This window comes from Ochotona princeps, chromosome 1 (genome assembly GCF_030435755.1).
Source record: "Ochotona princeps isolate mOchPri1 chromosome 1, mOchPri1.hap1, whole genome shotgun sequence".
NCBI lineage: Eukaryota > Metazoa > Chordata > Mammalia > Lagomorpha > Ochotonidae > Ochotona > Ochotona princeps.
In genome coordinates, this window is record NC_080832.1 from 102,380,052 (window position 1) to 102,393,554 (window position 13,503).

General features: G+C 40.2%; 1 protein-coding gene and 1 non-coding gene across 4 annotated transcripts in view; one reads left to right on the forward strand and one right to left on the reverse strand.

Annotated features, from left to right (window-relative positions):
* The window catches only part of RCAN2 (regulator of calcineurin 2), a 263,810-nt gene that overhangs the window by 80,726 nt on the left and 169,581 nt on the right, over window positions 1-13,503 (forward strand). The window lies entirely within an intron of this gene.
* On the reverse strand, window positions 12,697-12,801 carry LOC118758395 (U6 spliceosomal RNA). Its single transcript, XR_004995690.1, has one exon. It is a non-coding gene; the product is annotated as a U6 spliceosomal RNA (small nuclear RNA).

A 13,503-nucleotide genomic window follows, 5' to 3' on the forward strand; every position in this document is an offset into this window, starting at 1 on the left:
TTGTAGTAATTTAGGGGGAAATAGTGGGAGGGGGAATGGGGAGAGAGGAAGGAGAGGTGGAGGGCGGGGAATCCCTATACCTACAAAACCATATCAAGGAAAATAATTATAGCAATAAAAATACCAAAAAAAAAAAAGAACAAGAAAAAGAGATGGGTCAGGAAATAAATGTGACATAATCCATCTTGAAATCAGGACATTTAAATGTAATTTAATTCTGTTTCCTTTATGATCACAGAAAGGCTAACAACAAAGAAATTTCCTAAGTAGAAAAAGATAACAGTAATTCAATCCACAAATGAAATTAGCAGCCCTTAATTGAGAATTCATTATAATGTCAAGTAATGTTGCCTATAACTTACTTTGTAGCTGAACATCAGCTGGTTGAACATCAGACTGCTTTTGTCCCTGAACAAGGACTTCAATGTGTGATATTTTTCCAACATAAAAAACATGCCCAGGAGAGAGACTATAATGCTGTTCAGTGATTGGTTATGGAGGTGGCTGCTCATGACTTGTATTCATCAGTATTTTCTTTTTTTTATTAAATTTATTCATTAATTACATTGTGTTGTAGTTACATAGAATCTGTGATTCTCCCCCTCTCCCCCCATGGTGGGTTCCTCCACCCCGCTGCATAACCATAGTTCAAGTTCAGTTGAAATTCCCTCCCTGCAATGTGGTGACCCTTTCAATGAGCTGTGCAAAGCCTGTAGAATGATTGATTCCCACTTAGTAAGTGGCTGACACTGAGCAAGATGCATTGATGTAGAGCGAAGGGACACTGTATTTGCTTTCTGAAATTAAATCTTGTGAAGTAGACTGCATTTATGCTTAGTTGCTAGTCATGTGCCTTTCAGGCATTGGAGTATGAGTTGACTCCTTTGCCAAGGAACTGAAGCAGTTCTAACAGAGTGTGGGGCAGACTTGGGAGGTGGATAGACTTGGGTTGTGATTCTGATCCAGGCCTCTACTAATGCACCTGGGAAAGCAACAACAGATGGGCCAAGTGCTTGAGTCCCTGCCACCCATGTAGGAGATCTGAATGGAGTTCTAGGCACCTGGCTCTGCCTATTACAATCTGGACAACTGCGGCGACTTCTAGAGTAAACCAGTGCTCCTGTTCACTTGATGCTTTCCATGGGCTACGGATCTCTCTATGAATCATGTATATGTACACACACATATATAATTTATATATACATATAGAATATATAATAAATATATACAATAAATATATACACATAAAATAAATATAATTTTATATAATACACTCTATATATAATATATATGATGTAAAGTTGCCATTCCAACTATTTTAACTATGCAATTCAAAGGTAGTAAGTGTAATTACATGCATGTTGTATAATCAGCACTATTCCAGCACTAACTTCTTCAAACTGAAGCTCTATATCCATTACACAATAGCACTCCATCTAATTCTTGCTAGCCTCCCAGCAATTACCATTCTATTTTTGTCTCTGTGAGTATGTATACGTTAGGTGTTTTAATTGAGTGGAATCATGCTATATTTATCCTTTTATATCAGGCTTATTTCATATTGTCTTCAAGGTTCATGTATGTTATAACGTGTCAGAATTTTCATTATTTGCAGGACTGTATAACATTACTTCTTGTGTGTGTCTGTGAGAGGGTATATACTGCACCTTTTTTTTGGTCCATCTATACATTGATCAGTAATAGATTCTGTGGCTGTAAAATAGGTAATGTGATCTTCCCCCAAGCCATAATCTCTTCTACCAGGCATTCTTTGAGTAGATGAGGGCTTCAACCATTAAGGCATTTGTCTAAAGTCACACTACTAAGAAATGGGATTGTTGACAGGCGAACATAGCTCTGCCTCACTTCAAAGCCTGTGTGTTTCCCTCTGTAGCCAGCTTTCTGCACATCTGTCCTACCTTTAAGTTTGTCACTAGGATTTAAAGGCAAAACTGTGGATATAAAAGCACCATTGGAGGAGGGGGCATGTGGCATGCTGATTAAACTATTGCTTGGAATAGCCACATAACTGCATCAAGGTGCCTGGGTTGCAGTCTAGCATATGTGTTCACCCAGGACTAATCCAAGCTATTGTTGCTGCTTGGAAGTGAACTAACAGCCAGGGTTCTCCTTTTCTCTTCCCACCTTCTCCCCTTTCCTCCCTCATCTCTCTGCTGTTACCTCCCTTCTCTCTCAGCAATCAAAATATATAAAATTTAAAAATGTGAAATCACGAAGGACTAGATAGCTGAAGATCCTATCATCCTTGTTAATACTGAAAACCATCTAGATGTTTTAATATTCCTGAGGTGTTCAAAGGTTGCTCTTCTGACTTTTCCACAAAATCAGAAAATATTTCCTACAAAATGCTATCGGTTAGCTTCTTATCTGGAACCTCACCTGAACGAATCATTTCCTAAATATTTAAATCCTAAATGGAGATGACATTTCTGTTGTGAGCACTGGTCTTTTTTCTACAGTGCTTATGTAAGTCATTGTTCCTCCGACATGCCCTTATGTGGCCAGAAGGTGGAGACATCCTATGTCCAATAATTCATGTGCTGCTTCCTGCCCTAGTAATTTCTCACCAAATCCTTGTCAGTTTTTTTTTTTTTCAGCATGACCTAATCTTCAAAGATGCCATTGTGAACAGACTTTCTTATGGACATGTTTTATTGAATGTTTTCCAGAGAAAAGGAGCCAATAGGAGACAGAGGACAAGTGAATTGACTTCTAATATCATGGAGGCTGAAAGTCTCACAATGTACTATCTGCATTCTAGAGACCCAGGGAAGAATACAAGTTGGAAGTTTCTAGAATCAGGGAAGTTGAAGCTGTCACATTCACTCTGAGGCTAAATGTCTGAGAACTTGAGGGACCTCTTGTGTGAGTGCCAGGATCTAAAGTTAAAATTTCTAGAATTTTATTATTAAATGGTAGAAGGGATATTCCAGCTCTAGAAGAAGGAATTCACCAGTTGCCTGCTTTTTTTTTCTTCTGTCCAATCATTCATCTGATTGGATAGTGCTAATCCACACTAAATGAAGGAAGATCTTCCTCACAGAGCCCATTAAATTAATACCAGTTTCTTCCAAAAGCACCATCACATGCACACCCAGAAATACTGTCTTACCAGCCACCCGGCTGTCCCTTAATCCAGCCACACTGACATTGATGATTTATCACATATGCGTTCAGCCATGTGTGATTTACCATCACGTCACATAACATCAGCTCCTGTCTCAAAATTCTGGTAAGTACATTTCATGAACTTTACAGAGAAATAAATAAAATGCATGAGAAGGGAGCATGACAAAAATATAAGCTTAGGGCCTGGTGCGATAGCGTAGCTTTAGCAGCTAAAGTCCTCACCTTGAATGAGCCTGGATCCCATATGGGCGCCGGTTCTAATCCCAGCAGCCCTGCTTACCATCAAGCTCCCTGCTTGTGGCCTGGGAAAGCAGTCGAGGATGGCCCAAAGCTTTGGGACCCTGCATCATGTGGGAGACCCGGAAGAAGCTCCAGGCTCCTGGCTTTGAATTGGCTCAACTCTAGCCATTGCGGCCGCTTGAGGAGTGACCCATCAGACAGAAGATCTTCCTCTCTCTTTGCTCCACTCTGTATATCTGCCTTTGCAATAAAAATAAATAAATCTTTAAAACAATATATTAGCTTAGATCCTGGCATACAGCCGGTTATCCATGGATAGTAAAAAGGAAGAAGGAATGAATTGTGTAGTATAGGTGACACGGTAGTGGAACAAATGATCTAGCACTTTCATGGGGGTAAACTCTACAGTGCACTTCTCTTGGCCTCCATTCCCTTGACAGCATATCATGAATGTGTAGTTTCTAAATGTATGCATCTGCAATTGCATATTAGAAATATAATGCAAACAGAAATCCAATGAATACACGAGTTTAACTGCTGCTAAAATTGATGGGGTATTTAAAGTTCATGAAGGAATTGTCACGCCTTTGAAAAATGAATAAAAACATAAGAACAAATTTAGTGTTCTTCCAATTTCAGTATAAAACCCTTCGGCATTTACAACATGTAATAGTTATTTCAGTCATACTTACAGAGTTATGTGATAGGATCCTCAGAAGGTCCATGGAGGTGCAAATGAGAAAGCTAGGTGCTGATTTCAATGATTAGAGCCACATATACATAATTTGTAATTCTGTGTGTGTGTGAATTTTTTTGATGTACCCTGCACATAAAGGAAAGTTCATCTCTATGACCCTGGTGTTGAATGAGATCATCCTCTTTCTTTACACAGAATTAGTAATATTTGTAGACTGTGTTCTTAACAGCTCCCAAGGGGAAGACAGATTTCTTCCTTAAATAAATGAGCATATAGGGAATTTATTTTATTGGTCTGATTTAAAGATGTTGTAAATAGCAGCGAGTGATCTCAGAGTACGTTTCTGCAGTTTGGCATATTCTGTGAGATTATGGAGCTTGGAATGTCTCCCAGGGTCCAGGTTTCAGCCAGATTGATTGGTCCTGTCTTACTTCTCCTTGGCTGTCTGACATACCAGAGCAGTGTGCAGGAGTAAACCTTGATCCCAGAAATCCTTGAGAGGCTGACGTTTTTCTTGGCCAAATTACCCCCGTTGGATAAAACAGTGGCAAAATGTGGGATTTCTATTGCCTTGTCAAGTGCTAATCAGGCCTTATTGCTTATTTTCTGGTCATCTGGAGTGGCTGCATTACTCAGTTGGGTAGAGGAGCAAGGTGCAGAAGGCCAGGAGTTTGGTTCCACCTCTATGTGGGCTGACAATTTGGCTGTTGAGGGGAAGGGCAGAAAATATGCTCAAATCATGATGTGGGCTGACAGCTTTGCTCTGGGGGAGGGAGGAGAAAATGTACCCAGATCTTGGTGGCTGCACCAAGGATCCCAGTGACAGTGTTTAGCAACTATGTGTCACCATTCCTGGAAGATAGAAACAATGCAGAGAACATTCAATTCATACAGTCTTCCCTTTTAGCAGAAATGTGAGTGTGGAGACTCTTTTGTTCATAAAAGGCAGCACATCCAGCTCTTCTTTTGCAACAGAGGGCGAAAGTGCTGAGCTAATTAGTCACTGTCATCCAAAGCACGACACAGCCCATGTCGCAGTCTGAGCAGCTTGCCAGCCGGTCCCATCTGTAGCAGGTTGTCAGAAAAAGCCTGCAGTTCTCACAGCTGTTTAGCCCAGGAAAGGATGGCTGTAAACATGTAAACAAGTACCTGAGCAAAATAATGTGGAGCAAAGCAGTCTGAACCACCCACAGAGAAGAAACAGGAGCCCTGTCAGAGAACTTCAAAAGGCTCCTTCTCTCCAAGATATCTGACAGAAGTGACCTAGGAAACATAAAATATTCAGAACTTCAAAAGGACTCCGACCATACTACCCATAAAAATTAGTTGATAAACAACTCCCATCCCCAGAAAATAATCATAGACTTAAAAAATATCAACAGCAGCATTCTGCTGACTTTGAAAAATCCCAGTGGCTTCTTTCCAGTGGGACAAGTTCAGTGCTGGCGAGCATCTTAACCTCTGATTTCTTGTTTAACTTACAATCCTTTGGGACATAACAAGGCTGATTTATTTTTTATTTTTTATTTTACTTTATTTTCATTTTTTTAGTTATTATCATTTTATGATATAGTTCCATAGGCCCTGGGATTTTCCCTACTCCCTCTCCTAATCTCCCCCAACAGAGTTCTCCCATATTATTTTTTTTTCATTTTTTTAAATTTATTCATTAATTACATTGTATTATGTGACACAGTTTCATAGGTATTGGGATTCTCCCCACCCCTCCCCAAACCCTCCCACCATGGTGGATTCCTCCACCTTGTTGCATAACCACAGGTCAAGTTCAGTTGAGATTCCCCCATTGCAAGCATATACCAAACATAGAGTCCAGCATCTTATTGTCCAGTCAGGTTCAACGGCTTCTTAGGTATACCCTCTCTGGTTTGAAGACAGAGCCAGCAGAGTATGACCCCAATCAATTAAAAGCTCCAACATACCATCAGCAAAAATTTACATCATTATGAAATTAATTGACATAGTAATGAGTAACCAATATGTTAAAAATAAATGCGAATTCTTAACCACATTCTGTGACCACCTCATTGACATTTCAATTTTAGTTTATGCACAACATATAACATACATAACATGTTATACATAACATCATATCCTCAATCAGTGTGTTTTTTGTTTTGTTTTAGCTTTCTAATTTCACTGATTTATTTGGGAGGCAGAGAGAGTGAACAAGTGAGCAAGCATACTGTGAACCATTTGTTGGTTCATTCCCGCAAGCACCTGCAACAGCCTTGGCTGGGCCAGGCCAGAGTCAGAGATATGAACACAATCTCAGTCCTGCATGTGGACGACGAGAACCCAATCACTGGAGCCATCACCACAGCCTACCCCACCCCACCCATGGTCTTCGTTAGCAGGGAACTGTAGTCAGGAGCCAGAACGTGGGCTCAAACTAAACACTCCATTGTGAGATCTGGCCAGCAGAATCATGAAACTCAACTTCCTATCTCTCTTTAGCAGCATGCTTCTGGGAGTCTCCCATTGTAGAAGACTGTATAATTGCTTTCCTATTTTTATACAGTACTGTTGAGTTATCACATCTGTCTGATATTCTCAGGTACTACCTTAATAGGCACTTTGGCTTTTCTGTTGGTCAGTGGTTCTCACAATGACCTGGCAGTTCTTTATGGTGGAGACAGCTGGCTCTACCACAGGGGGTTCTGATTTAGTAGGTCTGGTGGGAGTCTGAGTATTGGCATGTCCAGGCTAGGTCCAGAGGCTTTATTTTGATGTGGCTGGTGCAGGTACCGTACTGTGAGAGTCACAGCTTAGGTTAACATAGAGATGTTCAAACCTGGTTGAGCAAAAAATCACCTAAACAGCCTGGACAAATACAAGTTTCCTATCACAAATGATAAGATAGGATATTGAAATATGCAAAATAAAATTATGCATAATTATCAGTCTCTAAAAAGATTCTCTTCCTTAGTTTCTCCTATATATCATTTAAAACACTTTTCCTTCAAGACTGATCTTGCCATGAAGCCAGTATGCATACGACAGAAGCTCTTTCATCATTCCAAGGTGAGCATCGCATTTTTCCTACTGTAATATTTGAATGTGAGCTTTTGAAAGATGAGGGCCTGAATCTTGGGTTTCTCTTTGGACACTTCACAAAGCAACTATCTTACAATGTTTAAATCATCACTTCATTTTTTATGAGAAATTAAGGCTTTAGTATTGCTAAGATGTTTCTACAACGTGCTTTAAAACCAGCACTGTGTGGTCTGTGTTGTGGCACGTGGCTTAAAGCTGCTGCTTGCACCAGCCCGTATTAGAGTTCTGGGTGAGTCCAGGCTGCTCTGCTACCAATACAGGTGCTTGCTAATGTGTCTGTGTCCCTGCCATTCATGTGAGAGATGAGGATGGAATTTCCTGCTTCTGTCTTTGGCAAGACCCAGTCCTGGTGGTTGTGGCCATTTGGAGATTAAACCGTCAGATGGAGGATTTCTCTGTTTCGTTCCCCAAACTGTGTGTTTCTGTCACTCAACCTTTCAAATAAGTTAAATTCACATTTTAAAAAAGAAAACAACAGTGTGTGCTGCTGTTACTCTTGACCATCCCAGCTCTGTATCTGGCCATGAGAATGTGGTTGTACTGAAGATGGTAATGGGGTGCTAGCTGTGTGCTGGTTCTTTATGTTGATCCTTACCTCCTGGAGTTTCTCTTCCTTTACTCTATGCCTACCAGTCTCTGGATGCTTTGCTCAACAACTCAACAGTATGAGTTGACAAGGAAAATAACCACTGAACGCCTTCCAGACACTGGGACACAATCCAAGTCTCAGATTCTGGCTGCAGAAGCTCATACTTAGTTTTTGGGAGTCAGTTTTAACAGTCACTGTCACTTTCATTAAATAGCAAAGTACAGGCTGGGGGGAACCCAGCTTTGGTGTACGTGTTGCTGAATCCCCTCATGCTGAGTTGTGTGCCTACCTTCCACTTAAATACTATAATGTGTAATTTTCATTTTAGGGAAACTTGACTATTTGTCTAAGTTTTTATAACATCAGATAGCTTTGAACAAAGCATACATGTCAAGAATTAAGTCCTGTTGTTAATACTGAAAGTTCGCTGATATTGTATAGGCAAGTCATTGAAGCATCTAATCACCCTAAGCAGAAACTGTGCCTTGCAGACCATTCAAAGCAAATGATGTAAAAGCAGAGGATTTGCTAAAAGCAGGGCAAGGAGACCTGTTTCCATCTTTGAGTAAGCACTGAAAAAAGTCCTAACAAGCATTTGCTTTAAATTGCCCTAAAACTCAAATAGCTGTCCTTGGTATCAAAACTGTTAATGGCTTGAAGACTGAGTAATCAGGAAGGGCTGTGTGAAGTGTTTATTGCTTAGATAGACATTTGAAGGCTAAGAATGAAATTAAAACAAACCAAGAAATATCTACCAAAACGTCATGCCACTTGGAGTAGTGGCTTTATTTGGGAAAATTAAATAATAGATTAAAGTTTTAGGACGAGTATACAAGGAAGTTCTTTCATCCAAGTTCCCTAAGCCTCTTATAAAATCATGATATGAGTTTTTGTACTTTACATTTATTGATATGCCCACCTTAGCTGCAAAATTATTTGCATTCTGTTATTGTTTAATCCTCAATACATTTTTGAACACATAATTGGCTGGCTGTAGGACAAAGAATTGCCCCAAATTTAGGAAAATGCTTTATTCTGATATTTGCTAGAGGAAGTAAGAACTGTGTGTCTTTCCTATGGTTGTGTTCATGGGTCTGCCTACCTTCTGTCTCTGGAGCACTACACAATTGTCTTTGGAGACCTGGTTGCTATTAATAACTTGCTATATGTGATTTATTTTAGATAATAAAGTAGGTAAGGGTTGGTTGTACTGAACAAATATTCTATTCTGCTAACATGTAGGCCTTAGAAACATGCACACATCCAGAGTCAAGAACCACGACAGTCTTGTCTTTGGAGTTCAAGGTTACTGACTTGTGTCTGGCACACTCCTGACCATTGGGGTCACTTTGGGAACAAAACACTGGATGGAAGATCTTTCTCTGTCTCTCTCCCTCTTCCTGTAATTCTGCCTTTCTAATACATATTTTAAAATATTTTTCACTGAATGTGGCATAGAGACTTTTAAGATAACAAACAGGAGTACCAAGAGACTGCATGTCACATGGCAAGCTGAATCTAAGGCTTTCAAGCTTCTATGCCTTATACTTAGACATCTACTGCCTTGGTTTTTTTCAGCTGCGTACATTATTTTTTAAATTTTTAATTTATTTTTATTGGAAAGTCAGATATACAGGGAAGAGGAGAGACAGAGGAAGATCTGTCTGATGATTTACTCTCCAAGTAGCCACAATGGCCGGAGATGAGCTGATCTGAAGCCAGGGGCCCGGAGCCTCCTCCGGGTGTCCCATGTGGGTGCAGGATCCCAAGGCTTTGGGCCATCCTTGACTGCTTTCCCAGGCCACAAGGAGGGAGCTTGGTGGCAAGTGAGGCTGCCAGGATTAGAACCAGCATCCATATTGCATCCTGGTCCATGCAATGTGAGGACTTTAGCTTCTAGGCTACCTGCACCATGCTCAGATGCACACATTTTTAATATCTAATGTCATTACCCATTTTCCCAAATAACAAACTGCATCTTTTAGAAATGTTATTTGCATTTATGTATATGCAATTCTGCACAATCGTTGGGCTCTGGGTTGGTTTTCTCCTGCTCACCTCCTCGTCATGGGCTTAGGCCTTATGTATAGAAAAGTCCAAGCTGAGTTCGCCACTCATGTGATGGAACTGCTATGTGGCATTACACAGTCTATTGTAGTCTAGTGCTGGAGCGCATGTACCGGAGTTGGGGAGTACCAGTTCTCGTTACGGAGATGGAAGTGCAGATAGCTTCTCTGGAGCGCTCATGGGAATGGAAGCAATGGTTTTTCAATGATTATTTTCATTGTCCAACGAATTACCCCTCTCTCAATGCTTTAGTATAGTTTGCCATATGACTTGAGGTCACTGTTGTTAGTGAAGGAGTTAGAGGGCTTTGGGAAAGTGTTGAGTAGACATTAGACTGACATTTGCTGTTTCTACCTGTATGATCCACAGGCGGTCTCAAAACACACCCAAGAATGCTCAGATTGAGGTGTGTCAAGGGCCAGCTGCTTTTGTTAACATGTATAGAAGCTGTGCAGGCACATTGTCTCTAGGATGGGATATTCCTGGGCTGCACTTCTATTCTCTGAGGTTTTTTTTCAATGCTTTGAGAGTTAACACCCCAGAACGGGTATGCTATGTGGAAGGCACCTCTATCCCAAATATAAACGGTGAGAAGAACCTTAAGAAACTTTTTAACCCCCAAAATACTAGTCCCCAAATTGAGACAGGAGACAAGACTGGACTGACGTTGGCCCACATTAGAAGAACAGAAGTAGAGGACAGAGATGCATATAGAGCTCAGACCTGATTCTGTGGGCAAACTTGTCCTCTTGCCTAAGTCTGTGAGTGATCTAAAGGGGCAGAGGCTTTGCCAGGATGCCACAGTCCTTATAGACCTCAGGCTCCTCGACTGAGCCTAACTTCATAGAAGGTGCCTGCATTTTGTACCTTCACAATGACACTAAGCCAGTAGTTCTCAGAACTGAATGTGTATCGAAATCACTGGAAAACTGATTAAAAATCCACCATCCCATGTCCTTGACCAGAGATTCAAATATGCTAGCCTAGGATAGTATTTAGCAATGTATTTTTTCTTTATCTTTTAGGTGTGCTAATTTACATGTAACATGTGTGCAAATTTTGGGGAACTTTGCAATATTTCAACAGATGTGCATTGTGTAAATCTATCAGATCAGGCAATTGGCGTTTCTACCACCCAACATCCTCCATATTTAGAACCTACCCACTCATCTCCTCCAATTTTTATACAGTATATAATATATTACTTTGCACTGTAATGTTCTGTAGAACATTAGAACTGATTGCTTATATTTGTGCTCTGGTTCCTTTACCTGGTCTCCCATTATTGCTCTTCTCCTAACCTTTCCTGCCTGTAGTAATCACTGCCTTTGGTTCACAATGATTTTTCTTAACTTTTATGCATGCAAGAAAACATGTACTATTGGTTATTCTGTGTCTGATTTATCTCACCATAATGTCCTCCCTTTCCATTATTTTGTTGCAAATATCAGGGTTTCATTCTTTCGCCTAATACTACTCTATTATATATATGTGTATCACACTTTCTTTATCCATTCCCCCAGCTGTAGCTACCTAGCTTGATTCTATGCCTTGGCTGTTGTGAATTATGCTGCAATAACCAGGAAGTGCAGTATGCTGAAGTCAGTTCCTTTGGATATATTTCCAGAGGGGGTAGGGGGATAGCAGGCTATGTGGTGCATCTATGGTTGTTTTTTTGATGCATCTCCATTGTGGATGTTTTAATTTACATTCACACCAGCAATATGTAACGGGTTCCTTTATGCCACACCCTTGCCAGATTTTGATACTTTTTGTCTTTATGAGAACGAACATTCTGATTGAAAAGGACACCTCATTGTGGTTTTGATTTGCATTTCCTTGATGGCTACTGTTAACCATTTGTATTTCTTTTGAAAAGTATGTATCGATATCCTTCATCCAATTCTTAACTACACTGATACACTGATGTTTATTTCTTGTCCTTGTTGATGAAGATTTTCTTTTTCAGTTCCTTATATATTCTGGATGCTAACCCTGTATTGGATGAATAGTTTGCAAATGTTTTATTCAGAAGCTGAATCGGAAGCACAAAGTAGCCAGGACTGGATCCAGCTCTCTGATATGAGATGTGATTTTCCTAAGTAGTGGCTTAACCCCATGTACCACAACTCCCAACCTGGGGGCATTGCACCCCAAAAGAATTTTGATTTGGGAAAACTGTGTCTGGATTTCCAAATAATCAATTCAACATCTTGATTCACTTGTTGGCGATACCCTGTTGAGAGCTTCGGTGCACAAGGTTGACCTACACTGTAAAGCCCTGACAGCATTTCCGCAAGCTTCTGAAGGCACTGCATTGTGTTCAGGGAACAGCCTTCCTCAAACTTGAGGGAAGGAAAAGGATTCGTGCAGATTATAGTTGAGTTTTAAAAAACATTTTTATTATTTCATGATCCAGTTCCATAGGCTCTGTTTTTTCCCACCCCACCCCCCTTCCTCAACTTTCCTCTCCCCTGCATTATTTTCTCCTCTAGTATTACAATGGGTGGTCCTTCATATGAACAGTCCTAAGCCCATCATGCTGTTATTGAAGTGTTTCCCGACATTGTAGGCATGGACAATGTCGGAGAGTCCAGCATCCTACTGTTACGATATTATCAACTGTTCACTGGGAGTCCATCTTTGGTCTGGATGTAGAGAGGCATACTGTACTTTTCACATCTGGACATGTCAGTCTCCACTACACTTTAGTTATACATCCCCTTAAATAGAGAGCCAGCACGCACAGTCCACAATGGGGAGAAAAAGGGTAAATTTTCATCAACAGCAGGTTAAAGAGCATGCTACAAAAATACCAATGTGTCTCTAGAGTGATGAAGAAGAAAGTCAAAAATATTCTTGTACAAATTGTTACTGCAAAAATATGGAACGCTTCACAAATTTGCACGTCATCTTCACACAGGACACATACTAATCTTCTCTTCAGTGTTCCAGTTTTACTATAAGTATTGCCGAAGTGAGCATGAGTCTAGTTGATTTAATATATGTTTAACAATATGCTACTTACATAAGTACAACACAAACTTAAATTGTCCTTCCATCTCTATACTCAATTGTGTTTATGTGTAAGATCGAATTATAAATAAAATAAAACAAAAACTAAAACTGAGAAGTTTAAAGGACTAATTTCCAAAGTGAATGAGGCTCTTCTGGTGTGAAATCACTGACCATATTGTCAGAGGGACAGAGGGTACCTCCCTAGTCTTCTGAAAAAGTCGGGCTCCTGGAAATTCTGTGAGTCTTAGTGTGTGCAGTAAGCTGTGTTCCTGAGTAGCCAGGAATACGTTGTCTGTTACAGTCGATCTTCATCGTTAGTCAATGAGAATTAGAATACTAGTGCCTCCCCACCTTGCAGTCATAAAAATGAATGCAAACATGGGCAGTGGGAAGTGGGCAACTTTACCACTCCATGATCGTGCAACTGAACCATGACGATGTCAAGTTACTGTCTGAAACTTGGCATTCTGATGAAAACACTCAGCAATCATCATAGAAAGCTGTGAGAACATCTTCAGACCTCCAGCATCTACTGGCAAAAATACACTGTTCTGTATGGAACTTGATGATAACAGATACTTTGTTTTGTGAACATGTCTTAAAAATGTACACAATATTCATTGTAGACATTTAAAAATTCTTGATGAGTCATGAGGAAAATTAGCAT